Source organism: Siphateles boraxobius, unplaced genomic scaffold (genome assembly GCF_051911475.1).
Source record: "Siphateles boraxobius isolate OS27281-9 unplaced genomic scaffold, OSU_SipBor_1 7, whole genome shotgun sequence".
NCBI lineage: Eukaryota > Metazoa > Chordata > Actinopteri > Cypriniformes > Leuciscidae > Siphateles > Siphateles boraxobius.
The window spans coordinates 14,588,624-14,607,225 of NW_027509197.1; the positions used below are offsets into that span (position 1 = coordinate 14,588,624).

The 18,602-nt window shown below is 37.7% G+C and overlaps 1 protein-coding gene across 3 annotated transcripts in view; it reads left to right on the forward strand.

Moving 5' to 3' along the window:
- thsd7ba (thrombospondin, type I, domain containing 7Ba) overlaps window positions 1–18,602 on the forward strand; it is a 300,618-nt gene that overhangs the window by 43,562 nt on the left and 238,454 nt on the right. Inside the window, exon 2 of one of the 3 annotated variants that reach the window (XM_077216171.1) lies at window positions 13,363–13,496. The exons of the other annotated variants lie outside the window; for them this stretch is intronic. The gene's annotated coding sequence lies outside the window, so the exon portion shown is untranslated. The remainder of the gene's footprint in view (window positions 1–13,362; window positions 13,497–18,602) is intronic. 3 annotated transcript variants of the gene reach the window in all.

Sequence of the window (18,602 nt, forward strand, 5' to 3'; positions counted from 1 at the left end):
GAGTTTTCTGCTGTAAACTCAATCCTATTTACCAATGTGATTGTCACTCAAGTTTGTATAGATCAATACTAAGTTTTTGTGATTTGAGTTAGCAGTTGTCGGGAAGGACTATGAACCATCCTTTGTGTAGGACAAAATATTATATTTTGATGTGTTCTCCATCCTGAATTTATCATGTCATGCAAAACTCTACAAAACGGATCAGGAAATGTGCATTAAGGGTTACATTGTAATCCTCCATTCACTAATACAGAAGTCAGATCAATGGGGGAAGTCAGCCATGAAGAAACAGTCTATCTGGCTGTATGCTAGTGGCCGTGAACTCTCTTAAGGATTTGGGGTCTCACCTGCCGCCCCTACAGACCACTCTTATCTACTTTCTCAGCAGCTAATTGGGCAGTTTGCATTCAAAATTAGAATTTCCCTAAAATAACTGAAAGAAACAAGACAGAATGAGAGACTTGTTTATCTGTTTGTAGACAAATTATTGGCTTTACTTTTATTGTGGATTATTGCTCTGTAGACTCATTGTTTGCTGAGAAATGGAAAACAATTACATTTTTTGTTCCTTTTCTTGTGCTGATGCTTGATGGCAAGCTCTAATTTTGTCTAATTTGGTCCAGAATAGCCTTCTCATGTCTTATAAAGGTTATCCAAAACTATAAAACATGCATATCAAAGCTTTATTTCCGAGCAGAGGGAAAATGTAGTCGGGAAATGATAATGATATTCTCATACTGTGTAATCAGCTCAGTCCCATCATGCCACGGTTTAAAGGTCACACATGCTCCTATTGACATTCAGATTATAGAGAGAATGAAAATGAAGATTTAATTTGAAATATAAATGCAAAATGAAACATGTACATTCAGCATTGCAGTAAGAAAAAGCAAAAAAAAAAAAAAGATTCCTTTTTTTATGCTTCCATGCTTTTAAAATGAAACTTCAATTCTTAATATGAGACTCTGTTTTTGTAATTTAGATTTAAGTTTATTTTTGTTTGTATTTTTGGGTACGTGCGTATTACACACCATAAAGTGCGTATCATATGCACGCGCAAACTGCGTATCATATACACGCAAAAACTCTTTTAGGCGTATAAATGGCACGAGAAATAACATTCGCTGTATTGATACGCACTTTCATGAGATCGGGCTCAATTATCTCAATATTTTAGACATGCTTGTGAGTAGGACAGTTTGAACTTATTAAGCTGTTAACTAGCAACTAATTATCTAACTAATTATAAAACTAATCTAACTAGCTGAATCTGAGTGTAGTTTGTTTAAGCTTTAATGGACATGCTTAGCCTATAAAATCTGAATGCTGACTTCATTTTGACAGTTTAATTTCATATAACATTAAAATATGCTCAGAAAGCAAATATTCCACTCTGCCCTCATTCTAAGAGCATTTAAGGAGATTTCACTGAGAATGAGTTGCGGCTGCTGATAGCATAATTTATTCACAAGCAGTGTCTGTGTTGTTTTAAGGCCTAAGAATTATGCAAATTTGTAATGGTGCAAACACACAAAGTTGAGCATGTTTATGCAATCTGATCGTGATTTGCACCGGGCAATTTGTAACGAGGCATATATACAAGGACGGAAGGCCACAGACCTGCACGTGTGTGTACACATGTTTTGACAACAGGTTTGACAATATCTAATTGTTCTGACAATATCTAAGTGGTTTCAGATAAAGACTGAATACAAAAACCTCATTCCTTCTCATTGGCTCTTTTCCTAAGCTTTCCGTCAACCCATCATATTTCAGATCCAGGTAATTTAAATATACATTCATAATTGTGTTTGCATAACCAGTGCCATGTCAGGCAGCATTTGATTCATTCATTTGATATGAAACCTGCCATTTTAATAACCTTGTGTAATAAATGAACACAATGTCTGGAGTTTTAGATGGCCAACCTAATTTTTTTTTTATCGAACCCTCACCATATACACTGAAAATCCATAAAAAAAACTGAAATGGTACTGGTAAATTTCTACCAGGATGATATCTATTAAGTTTACAGACATTTTCTTTAACACCTAAAGCACAACACAAAGCATAGTAGCAAATACGGGTAAAATAATCAAAATGGAGAGTTCCTCCATATCAACATAGTACGAGCCCTATTTGTATATATGGACAAGTGTCTGAACAGTTTAATAGGCTACAGACTGCTGCCACTGTCTATAAGGCGCCTAATTTACATATAAATAACATGTTTGTTCTTAAAGAATGCCATGGTCCTAATTGCAATATTTATAGGCCCTATTTACACCTGACATTAGCATGTTTTTTGTGATTGGATCACAATTGTATTACACTTGACCACATTAAAAGTCTGGCCGAGACACATTGTGATCATATCAGAGACGGACACGTATGGGCATATCACAATATCGCCCATACCTGTCCGTCTCTTAACGCTACAAAGATAGTTTACCTATCAAAATTAACCACATAACATGTACAGTGAAGGTATATCAGTGCGCATTTCGTGCCAATCCTGTTTAAACTCTTAACTGTAACAACACAAAGTTTTATAATGTTATCTTGAGATGGAGGAGAACAAGAGAACAACGGAGTCTGAAATAGCTCCTCACTTTGATCTTGCTCGCCTCAATCTGCTAATTCCTGTGGATGTACAAAACGGTTTTCACAGGATGAATTTTGAGTTTGTAAGCTTACAAATGATACCTAATTTATGATGCGTACTAAAATATGTGATATTAACCCCACTAGCTTCATTTCCCAGATCGCATCACATATAGTTCCCAACAAAAGTATTGTTTAGCGTAAAACATGTTAATGATTTGTGGACAGACTGTTGATTCATTAAATAAGCTATTTCCTCACAAAAGCTGTTTATTCAGTGTAGTGAAGCCTCTTCTTCATTGACATCCATTAAAAAAAACCTCTGGTCTGCTTCCCTGCGTACCAGTGTTAGCATTAGCCGTTACGCTTTTTTTGAATAAAGGTTGCAGGCTTGCCTTCTAGTGGCTTTGACTGAAGTGTCAATGTGCTCTTTCGGATCTCTGATCACACTTAGAATGCAGGTGTAAATCCAGTCTAGCTAAAAAATATATCCAGATATGAAACTCATCTTAGTAACAATGAAACGGTGACAGATCTTTTTTTTTTCCTCTCCTCATTGTGATGTACTGTACATCCAAGTGAAATCGAATTTGGATAAAATAAAAAAATGTAGCGTGGGGTTCTTAGTTCTATCTGTCAGTTGTCGATTGGATAGAGGCAGATCTGAATGTGAATACAAGGTGGAAAAAAAGAAACATGCACGGATTAATTATTCACAATAAGATCAATAACATACATTTAAAAAAATAGGGTGAATTTATTTCATGCCAACTTTAATGTCAGGTGTAAACGGGGCCACAGGGCAACACTGGTTTTCTAAATAAAATGCAGTACATGCCACATGCCAATATGGTGCAACTGCTTAGTGCTTAATTTGCCGGTAATATTATTTTGATGATTTTTCAGGTGTTTATAAGATTATTTCTTCACACAGTCTGTCACCTCAAGAGCCAGGTTTTAATTTCACCCATGGCTCTCCTCTCCTGGAACTCGTCCCCGGCATAATTGACTTTAACAGGTTTGAGCTCAGCTGTGGCCTGTCTTGGGACTCAAGACTTACTGTCTCTCTCTCTCTCTCTCTCTCTCTCTCTCTCTCTCTCTCTCTCTCTCTCTCTCTCTCTCTCTAACTCACTATAGCGCCTAATTAGTGGTCTGCTCAGGAGGAGAGGGCTGCTGGGATTTGGGCAACCAGGTGTCTGTTCAACCAGGGGGGCCCAATGTTATCAGGCAGCCATACAGAACAGACCCGCTTAAGAATAATCCTGCTTCCCCCTGGACATGCGATGTACAGCCTTCCTGTTGCTCACCTTGTGTTATCATATCACATAGAGGAAGGGGAGGATGTTTTTGCCTGCACTGTTAATTATAAATTGCTTAACGAGACGAGGCAGTCAGGTGGAACAGTGGTGCGAAGGATTTAATTACAATTTTGCTTCTTCCTCTCCCCTGTAAACTCAAACCGCCTTTTCTTTTTTTTGTTGTTTTTTGTTTTTTGGGGGGGTGTATGGTTTCACACAAACAGATTTAAATTATTTTGCACACTCTCTATCGCTCTTGTCACACACAGGCTCACTCTTTTCCTCTCTACCTTGCTCTCGCCACATATCAGCATTCTGAGTGAACGGATCATTTATTTTTGGTTTCTGCTTCCCGTCTAGATGTTCTCGGCTCTCCCTCGCATACGCTCAACCTCCACTGCCTCTTGAAGGGAGGCGCTTTCTTCTTTCCAGATACAACCAGCCACCTTAAAAGCAGCCAATTAAAATCAGCTCTGACAAGTCTTTTTTCATGTGCTGACAGGATCACTGTCCCTTCACCTGAGAGGGCTCCAGGTGTTTGTTCTCACGTGTCATACCTCTCTTTTTATTTTTTAACTAGTTCATCAAGACACTTCTCTATTCTGGCACCTGTTCTCAGACACTTATTATTTCAGTCTGTTTTTGACTTTCACAGCTTAAAGCTTTTAATGGCAGCTAACGAAGACCACTTATTACGTTGGCTTGCTTCTTGACATATTCGACACCCTCACCATTAATTGTTACACTTGGCTACTTTTTGTCATCACTCTAAGAATCCTTCGTAGAAGCATTAATAGACTAAGGAGAATGTCAAATGGTGTGGAAGGGTGGTATTGTCATCCCGGAGGAAAGTTTTAATACCCTGAGATAGTTATAGTAATATAGTAATACCCTCTTTCATAGTTCACAGGAATTAATGGAGTTCTCAATTATGATTTATTTAAGTATTGACTTTATCTTATTTTTCATAGAACATTTCTTATTATTATGGGTAATAAAAACAGACATAAATGAGACTGTTGCTAAAAATGTAAATGTAAATGTAAATGTTTACATTTACCCTAAATGTTGCTCATCTACTTTTCAGACAGGAATTTGCTTATTTTATCCATTGATTTTCATTGTATCTTCCCCATTTCAATCTTCATGTTCCATAGAAGAAACTCATAGATTTTTGAAATGACAAGTAATGACAGAAACAATGTTGTTGTTGTTGTTGTTAAATTAAAACTCATATTTGTTAATGTGTTATAATCAAACGTAAATATTACATGATAACTTATATTAAATCAGTCAGTTGTCAAAGCAATGTTTCTAATTTTTGTTTAAGTAAAATGACTAAATGATTGTAGACATTGCTAAATATGAGGAGCACAGTTTCTGATAGTGTTGCAATCTCTACTTTAGAGGAGACACTTGGAGAAACACTAGCATAATTTGGGTGTATAGTGTGGAAGATATTAGATTGATACCTTCATCTGTCCTTTAATATGCAGAGACAACTATGCATTCATAGGTATATTTCTCCCTAAATTGTATAAACTGTGACTTTGTGGCACTATCAGGGTATTACTTGGTTTGTGGGAGAAACAGATTAGAATTGAAGTTGTTCGATGAACTGATAATCTTCCCCTCCTGTGAGCTTTTAATGGCTGCTACCGGCTCATTGAGTCAGTAAGTTGTACTCAAGAACCGGATCGGCTCAATTCATGAACAAATGGGGATGAGTAACAGAATTTTGGTTTTTGAGTGAAGAAAACTTTGGGAAACAAGTGATTTGAGCAAAATTCTCCATTTGCCCTCAATTTAATCTCACTACTGTCTAGGAGAAAGCAATTGGATTAAAGAGATCTCATTTGTGATTTTTCAGTCCTCTGGGATATTGCACAGCCATATGCAGGCAGGTGGAAAACGAACAATGTGTAATCAATGGTGTGCACCAGCTATTCCATTCAAATGAGTGAATGCATTTATTGGGATTAGCAGGCCTTCTGTAGCCCTAACGGGATTCTAAGATAAGCACACGGATTCAGGAATCCTTCTTTAAGATGCTGAAGATAATGATCGACCTATGGATCTCTACCCACTGACCATAACTTATTTTTAACCCAGCATTTCATTGTAAGGCAAAGTGGTTTATTGCGGCTCCATCAGTTCAATTTTGAAATCCAGCTGCTTTATGCGGCGCTGGGAACATGCTGTCTGAAATCATTAAAGCTATTGTCCTTTTGTATTCTTAAACCAAACTGAACAATCTCTCACTAAAAGAAAGAGGTTTAGTCATAGGCAAAAAAATACTGAAGGAGAGAGAGAGACAGGAACGAGTAATAATCCTTCAATTATTTTTAAAGAGAATGCCAGAGAATGACTACTAGCATTTTCTTTAGTAGTGATTTGAGGTAGTTTAATATGAGCATAGCTAAAGCCTAACCTTTATACATATTTTTTGCCAATGTCATTCACTGAAGCTTAATGCAAAAACTGTTGGCAACTCTTCAAAATAGAAATACCTTTGAAAATTACCTCAGCAATTGAAGAAATTGCATTAAAGTTCATAGAATTGTTAATTTCCATTTAATTCAGAGCATAGGTCAATTTCAGACAGACTCTGGCACTTAAATGTCATCTTTGACTCTGAATCGAGTAGTTGGAGTAAATTATTACATTTTCCATCCTCCCCAGTCTGTTTAACATAATTGCAGTCCAGGGGCTACTTGTTTATACCCCCTTGCATGTAATTGTTACTGGTAGCCAGTTCACAAAGACTTTTCATCAAATTAATTGAAATGGCAGACTATTTGATTAAACTGTCTCAAAATTAATTTCCTTATCATATTTGGGTGAAATTGATTTCATGCAGTAAAGCTTCCAAGTTTGTCCATGTTTAAACTCTTTACTGCCGCTTTGTCTCTTTAAAGCTTGCCTGTCTGCACACATTTGCTTCACAATTAATCACACCAATTTGAATTCTCAGAGCACAGCATATGCTAGTAGACAAGCTAATTGTATCCATCAATTTTCGCAGCTTGTGTCAGATTTACATTTCAGGAAACTTTTGCATGAGGCTTTCATGGATTAGGAGAACAGCACATGTTAAACTCCTTTAATAAGCCACAAATCCACAGGTGTGAAGGAATCATGGAGGATTTTTTTCTTAGTATAATTTGCATTTATTTATGCCATAATTGATATGAAAGTACACTTTCAGAAAATACCTGATCAGAAAGGAATAAATAAGTGGAGTTTTCTTGATTTTGATCTCCTCTCCACCACTGACAAAAAAAAAAAAAAAAAAAAAAAAAAAATTCTGGACATTATTATTATTCCATAGGTTTCTTCAAAATTTGCGGGTAAATACTAAGGGGCTTTCGCACTGGAGGAACCTTTTCATAGTTCCAAAACTATTGGCGGAAGTAACCGGATTTTGGCGTGTTCGCACCGCAGGAACTAGGAACTATTTTAGTTTCATATATTTTAGATTCATCGCACACCCACTGAAATATTTCAGGTCTTTTATTGTTTTAATACTGATGATTTTGGCATACAGCTCATGAAAACCCAAAATTCCTATCTCAGAAAATTAGCATATCATGAAAAGGGTCTCTAAACGAGCTATTAACGTAATCATCTGAATCAACTAATTAACTCTAAACACCTGCAAAAGATTCCTGAGGCTTTTAAAAACTCCCAGCCTGTTTCATTACTCAAAACCGCAATCATGGGTAAGACTGCCGACCTGACTGCTGTCCAGAAGGCCATCATTGACACCCTCAAGCAAGAGGGTAAGACACAGAAAGAAATTTCTGAACAAATAGGCTGTTCCCAGAGTGCCGTATTAAGGCACCTCAGTGGGAAGTCTGTGGGAAGGAAAAAGTGCGGCAAAAACGCTGCACAACGAGAAGAGGTGACCGGACCCTGAGGAAGATTGTGGAGAAGGACCGATTACAGACCTTGGGGGACCTGCGGAAGCAGTGAACTGAGTCTGGAGTAGAAACATCCAGAGCCACCTTGCACAGGCGTGTGCAGGAAATGGGCTACAGGTGCCGCATTCCCCAGGTCAAGCCACTTTTGAACCAGAAACAGCGGCAGAAGCGCCTGACCTGGTCTACAAAGAAGCAGCACTGGACTGTTGCTCAGTGGTCCAAAGTACTTTTTTCGGATGAAAGCAAATTTTGCATGTCATTCGGAAATCAAGGTGCCAGAGTCTGGAGGAAGACTGGGGAGAAGGAAATGCCAAAATGCCTGAAGTCCAGTGTCAAGTGCCCACAGTCAGTGATGGTCTGGGGTGCCATGTCAGCTGCTGGTGTTGGTCCACTGTGTTTTATCAAGGGCAGGGTCAATGCAGCAAGCTATCAGGAGATTTTGGAGCACTTCATGCTTCCATCTGCTGAAAAGCTTTATGGAGATGAAGATTTCATTTTTCAGCACGACCTGGCACCTGCTCACAGTGCCAAAACCACTGGTAAATGGTTTACTGACCATGTTATTACTCTGCTCAATTGGCCTGCCAACTCTCCTGACCTGAACCTCATAGAGAATCTGTGGGATATTGTGAAGAGAAAGTTGAGAGACGCAAGACCCAACACTCTGGATGAGCTTAAGGCCGCTATCGAAGCATCCTGGGCCTCCATAACACCTCAGCAGTGCCACAGGCTGATTGCCTCCATGCCACGCCGCATTGAAGCAATCATTTCTTCAAAAGGATTCCCGACCAAGTATTGAGTGCATAACTGAACATAATTATTTGAAGGTTGACGTTTTTTGTATTAAAAACACTTCTTTTATTGGTCTGATGAAATATGCTAATTTTTTGAGATAGGAATTTTGGGTTTTCATGAGCTGTATTCCAAAATCATCAGTATTAAAACAAAAGACCTGAAATATTTCAGTTGGTGTGCAATTAATCTAAAATATATGAAAGTTTAATTTTTATCATTACATTATGGAAAATAATGAACTTTATCACAACATGCTAATTTTTTGAGAAGGACCTGTATATTGTAAATGCGTGCTGATGAGAGATATGGGATGAGCTATATTTTGCATATAAGTATGTTTGCAATGTAACATGTTCACTGAGCAGAGATGTTCCAATGATAATACTTCAAATGTGTACAGTTGGCATGTTCTTTACAAGGAAAGGAATGTTTCAACTGATGCAAATGTACCACAAACTTAAATCGAAGGATAGTTTCTTAATATGGAAAGTGGATTGTACCATGTGTAAGCATTAGGGTTGTAACGGTATACCGATCAGTGTTGGGTAAGTTACTCAAAAAAAGTAATCCACTACAAATTACTAATTACTACTTTAAAATTGTAATTTGATTACATTACTGATTACTGCATGTAAAAAGTAATCAGATTACTAATTACTTTCAAGTTACTTTGAAAACCTATTAAAACTACAAGAATACACTACAAAGTGAAACTCTGTTCTTTCCGTAATTTAATATTGCAGAATACAGACATCCCAAGTCTCCTGGAAGTTCTGGGAGTCTCCCGCATGTTGATAGCGGCTCCCTGATGCCCGCGAATTAGTTCAAATCTCCCGGAATCTAGAGCGAGCGAGAAAGAGCGCGCATGCGAGACAGAAGAGTGGGCTGTTTCTCAATATGTTCTTGTGGACTTGTGAAACGTCACCAGTCGCTGCCCAAGTACAGTTCCAATTCAGAGTTCACATCTAGCCAAGTCCAGTTCAAGACCCCTGATGTGTTCCTGATCCGCCCCTTTTACCCAGGATGCATCGAGAGGTGACTTTAACTTTGTAGCCTATTAGAGAGCTGACTTATGTTTGACTGAACTGTTTGCTTTATTTCTAATTGTACAGCTTTCTTATACCTTTTAGGCTACTTATACTTTTATAATGGATATTATTGAGCATTAAAACTGACATTTAACAAAAAGAGACAGGGTTGTGTAATTTTATTTTATATATTTTAAAATATATAGAATATTTTTTTATATTTATTTTACTATACATTCTCTTCACTGTATGTACATGTATAATAAAATAAAATGACAAGTCTGTCTCTGTTAAATGTCAGTTTTAATGATCAATAATGTTTCATATTTTTAAAATGAAAACAAAAAGAAGCAGGGTTGTGTTTTATATATCATGTTGTTATAAATATATGCAGTGAAGATAATCAATGTATGCGCACATTTGTGTGGCCATTAATATGTTTACGATTTTTTTAAATGAAAAGAGGCAGAGTTGTGTTTTATAACATATTTTGTTTTATTGTTGACGAAAAGAGGCAGAGTTGTACTTTATACCATATTTCGTTTAATTGTTGCCTGAAATATAGCTACATAAAGAGATAACCGGAGTAGCCAGAAAGTGCTGAGTGACGCGATCAAGAACGCCGCGGTTCCGTTTGCAGAATAACCGGACTCGCGTCCTCTCGTCCTCGGGAGTTCGTTCTCCTGAGTCGAACTTGGCAAGTCTGTACTACCAAGGACGCTAGTCCGAAGTTTGCGTAGGCTACTATTGAGAAACGGCCAGACTGTGCTCCAAACAGTGTAGCGCTGCGTGTGTGTGTGTGTGTGTGTGTGTGTGTGCCTCATGAAGCGCGTTCTCCGGTAATTCATTAAAGCGCATGCTGACGCAGCCGGCCAAACGTGATTTGAAAGGCATTTTACTAAATATTTTTTTCTTAACAATACATTTGTAACGCAAGTAACTTAATTTTATTGACATCAGTAACTGTAATCAAATTACATAAATTTAAAATGTAATGAGTTACATTACTGCGTTACCACGAAAAGTAATTAGAATACAGAATACTTTGTAACGCGTTATACCCAACTCTGATACCGATATGGCGGTTTGTCACGATATTAACATGTACGATTATCATATCGTGAACATTTGCTTATCCACAGTTAAAAAAAAAACAGATCTCACCTGCATATGCAACTTTTTCTTGACTGCTTAGACTCCACCCGTACATGTACACTGGAGAAAATGTCTGAGACAGAGGCTGCGAATTCTAATCTCTATCCCCGCCGGGAAAAAAAATCAAATCTGCAGTCTGGGAATACTTTGGGTATCCGTAAAACGAACGCGGGATTGTCCTTGAAGATGAATATCCAGTTGTGTCCAGAAATGTGGACGAAGAGTGGCTGCAAAAGGAGGAAATACGTCAAACATGTTCTCCCATATTCGCTAACACCATCCCTCCCTGCAGATAAATTTCCATTTATATCTTAAGGCTGTTGCTGAGGGAATTTACAATATAACGCAGATTTGATATTTGATTTGATAGATGGATGAATAAATCTAAAATATAGCTGTGCAATAAATCAAATCGCTATATGAGTGTGTCAATTAATATACAGCACAAAAATCTGCTTTTACTCTAAACCTATTCATAGATGCCACCTACGTCACTAGAAATAGAACACCGCCATATTGACGACCGATCTCGCCCGGTATGGCTGCCCAAACTGCCCATTTGAATGAGAGAGAAAGACAGAGATCCTTATTTGTTACCCCCAGGTTATGCACAAGATGTATATATATCTTGTGCATAACCCCTCCCCATACAGTGGGGATCGCTTGAAGGCTTTCAAGAGTACAGAAGCGTATCAAAATGCTGTTGCTGGATGGGTAAAAGACGTAAAAGTGCGGCACCTCGCCACCAAGGATTTATAATTAATCATGGGAAATGTTGGTATTATAAAAAAAATTCAAATGTATGATTTTGGTGGTAGTTTGCTCTGACTAGGTAGCGAGTTGTTAGCTAGCTAAGTGGCTCAGCTGGTAGCTTGCCAGCTGTTAGCCACGGCTCACGGCTAGCTGTCATTAATCTGGATTAGGCCTTTCGCGAAAGTCAATAAATAAATTAATCGCACGATAAAATATAATGAGCTTGATCATTTTTCCGGCCGCGATAATTTCCATTTGCATGCTTTGTTTTCCTCGTCTCTCTCTCTCTCTCTCTCTCTCTCTCTCTCTCTCTCTCTCTCTCTCTCTCTCTCTCTCTCTCTCTCTCTCTCTCTCTCTCTCTCTCTCTCTCTCTCTCTCTACCAAAGAGACTGGATGACAACTCTGTTTAAGACATAACCGACATATTTTACGTGAATACTCTCCAAAATGGACATTTAAACATAATGTTGTGTGTATTTGTCCATTCAGACACAAAACAGAGCTCAATGGTGATGATGGGGTGAGGGGATAGAGATATGGGGAAGGGGAACAGAGAAATCTGGAATGAAGACCACCTCGTCTGTAGCCTTATTCTTATATGCCTGTTTCTCTCATATGTCTGATACATATAGAAAAATAATAAATAATAAATCTTTTGGCAAAAGTAACTGGTGTAGCTTCCGTGATTCGACAATAATGGGGAAAAGCATGATTTTCAAATCTACAGGGTTTAAACCAGCACTATAGGAACTACCAGTGACGTTAGTGTATGCTGATGGGATGAACGCACACAAAACATCACCACCCGCCATTTAAAAAAAAAAAAAGTTGTGTAAACACACATATTATAGCCACCAACTAACTCTACAAACATGGAAAACGGTGATCGGTGGGCCTCCTAACCTTTACGCTAAGGAGAAAATCCAACGCAACTTTGGAAAACTGGACATCAACCACATGGCATAAGCTAATACCTTTTTATATGCTGTGTACTTTCTATGTATAACAGTTCTATCTAATAACATTTTAGATAAGACTGTTAGACAGATCATAAACTAATGAACACTGAGAATGCAAGTGTGTGTTCAGGCTCTGGCCAGTGTTCTCAGCACCACCAAAATAAAAGGTTAGCCGCACAGTCAAAATCAAAGTCACAACAGCAAGGGCGGCTTACATCACTTAAAAGTTCCTACTGGTGGTGCGAATGCAACCAGGAAAATGTTCCTAAGGGAATTGTTAGTTCTCAGTGAACCAGCCTGGTGGCTACACTCAAAAACTACCCAAAAATTTAGAAAATAACCCCAAAAAAATTACCCAAAAGGCTCAACCCAGGACTTTGGTAGAAAAAATAACCCAAGATTTTTTAGAGTGTAGTTCCTAGAACTAAGTTCCTAGACCTACCCGGTGCGAAAGCCCCTTTAGTGTAGTCAACAGCAATGTCAGGATCCATTATGCGATCCATTATGTTCTATTATTTCTATATCACCAAGAAGCTCCAAATTATGTAGTAAAATTTAATCTTGATGTTCTCAAGTGTGACATTTCAAATGACATCAATAATAACTTCATTTGGAGTCCTTTACTTGTTTTGCAAGTAAAATTATGGAGGGAGAATAAAAGCGTAATAAGATGACAGTTATGTCATGCTGGTTGTGATGATGAAAGTATATTAGTTTACCATTATGTTTGTGGTGAGTGGTGTCAAGAAACCTGGATTTCTGAATGCCTCAGAAGTTTGTTTCCTGTTTGAGCTAAGGTGCAGGACTGTAAAACTGTCCTCATATGAATTCCTTCCTCGTCCCCTAGGCCATCAATGTGCAACGTGACCTGAACCGTCCCTACACTTGTTTAACCATCCATGTCTAAGCACCTGCAGCAGGGCCAGTCAGTGGAGACAGGATGACAGTGGCCCCCTGGGTTTGAGGGTCTCACAATAACCAGTGAGTTGATTGAGTTCACAACCCTGACCTCTCCACTACTCTTCTCTCTTCCTCTCTTCTCCTGTGCTGATTTCACTGCAAACTCATGATAAAGTGTAATGGCCTTCTCCAATGACCGCTGGCCGTTTAATTGATTTTTTTGTGCACAGGAGATCTGAATTATCGGAGAGATTTACCAGGATAGATTAACAGGACTGAATATACAGTCTGTCTGTGAGGGATTTGTTTGTTGTATTGAAGGGCTGTGGCTGTCATTTGCATTTAATAAAATATTTTGAATAGTATGTTATGGAACTGGTGAATAGAACTAGATTTGCACATATACATTTGAAAAGTCTCTTATACTCAACCATGGCGGAATTTGCTTGATTAAAAATACAGTACAAACAATTAAATTATGAAATATAATAAAATACAAAAATCAAATTTGCCATCACAGGAATATTATATTAAAAATGTAATAATATAAAATAACAGTTTTTATTTTTTTAGCAGCCATTACTCCAGTTTTCAGAGTCTATTGGGTTTAAGGCTGGAATACACAACTTTTGCCCCGATTTTCAGTCTGCACAAGTTGAATAGTTGACTAGTCAAGGCTAGTTGCCGAACATCAGAGCCAATCTGCAGATTTGAGTTAACAGATTTCACAGAAAATCGTGTAGTTTACATCTAGTCTGAGGATATCAGACATGTTTTATAGACCTTATGTAGCCCCGCCCCTTTTCAGTGCTGCGCTCATTGTCTTTTGTCTTCTGGTCTGTATTTTCACAGAAATCCTGCGTATTTATAAATGAACTACTCGTTTTAAAATCTTCCCTGTCTACTGACACTTGTTAAGACATCTGCTTTAAACATTACAATCCTCATGATAACTTTCGTTAACGGTCTGACCTCAAACTTTTGATCTGCCATGTACAGTACAGTATGCATATAGCCACAATGAAAGCTTGAAAAAATCAGGTTGAAATCAGTTTGAAATAAGAATTAAAGATACTGTAAGCGTAATATAAAAAAATATTTATTTAAGCACTGAATACACCATTAACTCCAGCACTATCAGCAACAGTTTAAATGCTTGAAATGATTGGTTGCTAGTCTGCATATTTCCCTCTCATTTCCATTAAGTTCCATTTAAAAAAAAAAATCTTTAAGCTCTAGAGACTTAGTTGTGATTATCAAATATCTCTCATTTTTGTATCAACAGTGTCTCAGATGTTTCTCCTGAAATTCCCCAAGATAATTAAAAGTAGACACAAATGAGACATGAGAAAATTCTGAGAGAAAGGAGCCAAAAATGAGAATGGGCTGTGAGAAACGTGTGAGATCTCTTTATTCTCTTGCTCTAATCTCTTTTAAGACTCTGTTATATGTAAGGAACTTAGCTTTATGAAATATTAATAATCAATAATAACGTGTTATGATTAATTATGAATATTTGGGTCAATTATTTGGATTAACTTGACATGGCTAAACTAAAATGACAACCAATTAATCAGTTCGTCCAATGAACTCTTTTGATTATTAATTTATTCTAAGAAAAGGGTATCTTACCTGGCCACAGAAGAATAATTATTTCTTAGCATTGACAGCGTTTTGAGCACGTAGCAAGATCAAAAACCGTAAAGGGACTTCGTATTGCAAGCAAATCAGAACCAAATACATATAGTGCATAAGTTTTATTAACTAAATCATAAACATGAATAAACTAAACAGACAAACATAAATACAGGTGTAGGAAAAAGGAGTGAGAGATGGAATGATGTAACGATGGAGAAGATCCATCTAACTATGAGAAGAACCAACAGCATTTCATTTTCACATTTAATTGAATTGAATACTTGCATTTGTAGTGGGAACAATTCTTGAAGTTGTGGAAAATTGAAGTCGTTGAGGGTTCCGGTAGTGGCAAGTGGAAGTTGTTTGAAAGTTATCTTTCTCCAGGAGCACATGGCTGGTTTGATCAAGGCCTGGGGCCCTGTTGAGGCCACGCCGAGCACCCAGGAGAAGTGAGGAAGTCGGAAGAGTAGGTGATTGGAGTCGTTGTTCCAAAACTCCTGAGATTGTCCTTGGTTCTTTGTGAGAGAGTCTTCTCTCTCCTGCATGAGCCCATATCTGGTTGGATCAAGGCCTGCTGACCCCTGGGGCCCACATGGAGGGGGAGGGGGTCCCCCAGTATCACCAGAAACAGTATTGCGACTGGATGAAAAACTAAGAGAGGGAGGTCACATGTGGACTGTCTCTAATAAAGCCTGAGAAAGATCCAACCCCTAAGGGTTGACTGGACCAATAAGCAAGGTGAAATTTCCGAGTGGGAAGGTTGCTCTAGTTAATTTACGAGTCTTTGTCCCAAGTGTGGTTATACCTTCATTAATGTTCAGATAGATATAACACATCCACACTGCATTCTAGAAGAAGGTGATGTACATCAAAGTGTGAGTCATTAAATGAGGATTAATTAGGTAGGAGGCATGATACAGGTGAGGTTACATTGATCGTTAGTTGGTTGAATACCAAGGTACATACCATAATATATACATAATAGTACACGAGACAGTAAACCATTTACACTGTTTCTTTCACATTTTTATGCATGTTCATTTATGGATCAGTTAGTCTATGATTAATGCAGCAAAGTCTGTTTTAAAGAGGGTTTCTGTCTTCCCCATTGTCTCTCTCTTGTGCACGTGGCCACATTCCTGTGGAGGTCGCAAAATCTCCTTATCAGCCCTGTAACATGACACTGTTTCTGCCCTTGTGTTCCTGTCATTTGGGATGTTAGTTTTGGAGTTTCATAAACCTTTGTATATAATGAATAATTAGTGTGTGTCTGATGGGTCCAGACCCTACATATATAACAAATATATTGGTATTATTTTTTTTATGCCATTTTTCACCTTTATTGGACCGGACACAGTAGGAGAGACAGGAAGGTGGTCTGAGGTTCAGTTATGCCTCGATGTCGATGTGATGGCTCTGGTTTTGACAGAGGTTTCTCTAAGCTCAGGATACTAAGTGGTGATTCTCTTATATGTCTAATTTAGGTATCAGCTTTGTCTTCAGATATCTTCAATTTTATTTTAGGAGAAATGTTAAATTAAAAAGAAATTATATTCCTAATATTGTAAATACTTGTATATGTAGCACATTTTCCAAACACAGTAGAAATGACAGTACAAACACAGGGATTAGATACGTGTAAGATGTTTGGTAAAATATACATACTTTCGTTTTATCAAATGTAACACTAATGTACCAGTGCTTCATGGTTGTTGCAGAACCTTTTATTCTTTCTTTTATTCTTAAATTTTGCATGCATGTAAATATAGGTCATGATTTCCTCAATCACATCATTGTGCAAGAAAACACTGTCTACTCTAAACGACTTCAAATATGACAATGCATGTATTGTGTTTGATTGAAATGGTGTGGATGAATGAGATTGAACCCAGAAGGGGGAACAAATTATTTCATATCTCAAATGTTTCTGCTAGACATAAATGAGGTTACTTTAACATCAAATGGAGGCATTTGCTTGAGAGTCTCCTGCTTCTCACACTTGTCCTGAGTAAAAAAAAAAATGCTAACGCTCTCACAATGGTCTCCTTTAAAGTTTTAGAAGAGACCTCAACAAAAGCACACACTGTGCTCAGATTGTTCTCCTAAACTAAAGACACTGTGGTCTCATATTTTCTTCCCACAAAGTTTCAGTGACAAAATCTCAGCATCACAGACTAGGCTCAGATTTTTCTCCTTAGCTTGAGAATCTGGAACTCTCACATTTGTCTCTTTTAAAGTTTAGTGGAGACTTCAACAACTTAAATATACTAAAGTCAAAGACAATCCATACATTCAGAGTTTAAGCCTATATTAAAAGGGAAGATATGCAGAAATAAGGTCTACTCTTAATTGCTGACACACAATAAGAGAATAAAGCTGTACAGGGCACATCATTTGTTCTTGGTAATAGTACCCGATCAAATCTGACTTACATAAGTCTTACTACAGGAACAGTTACCCTGGAACTTCTTAATGGCTTTAAAGGCACATTAAATGGCTTACGACTCAATCCTTGATAAATTTGATTATTAATACATTGTAGAAATATTTGAGTTCATACTGAAACATTTTATTTGTAAAGTTGTTGAGATCTCTTCTAAACTTTAAAGGAGACGAATATGAGAGCTCCAGAGTCTCTAGCTAAGGAGAAAAAGCTGAGCATAATGTGTGATGTTATTGATATCTCATCTAAACTTTAGAGGAGACAAATATTAAAGCTCCAGAGTCTCTAGCTAAGGAGAAAAAGCTGAGCTCAGTGTGTGATGATGAGATCTCTTCTAAAACTTTAAGGGAAACTGTTGTGAGATTGTTAGAGTTTTTGTCTCAGAAAACAAGTGTGAGTAGCAGGAGACTCAAGCAAAAGTCCATTTGATGTTAAAGTAAACTTTTTTTTTTTTTTTTGTCTAGGGCAAACATTAGAGATGCTGAAGGATCTCATTTTTTTATTTTTCTTTCCTCTGGGCAAGTCTTTTTTTAAAAAATGGCAGTTCTGTCCATAGCGACTTTACACTTAATACAGTAACAATCCCCCTAGAGAATAACCCATTTGAGCAGAGGCCTTCAATCCTGCTTCTGGAGGGCCACAGTCCTGCAGAGTTTAGTTCCAACCCAAATCAAACACACCTGAATCAGCTCATCAAGCACTTCAGGATGGCTTGAAAATACAAAGGCAGGTGTGCTGAAGCAGGTTTGAACTAAATGCAGCAGGACAGTGGCCCTCCAGGAGCAGGACTGAATACTTCTGCATTAGAGCAACAATGGCTTATTTTTAGCTGATTCCAGGGATTGAACCAGTATTCTTACAGTTACCAGCCCTAAATGTTGCCTACTATACTATCTGCTCCAATAGAAGAGTTCATCATTTAACAACATCCACTTTCATCCTCATATGAGTCATTCCATTATGTCACTCATCCAATTCTTCTATTGCATGTAATGCATCGCATGTGTTTGCATTAAATAATGGCAGAGAGTAAATGAGACATGATGGGACCAGCACAAGACTGGAATGGAACAACCAAGATCTTCCCATTAAAAAAAAGTCCAAGC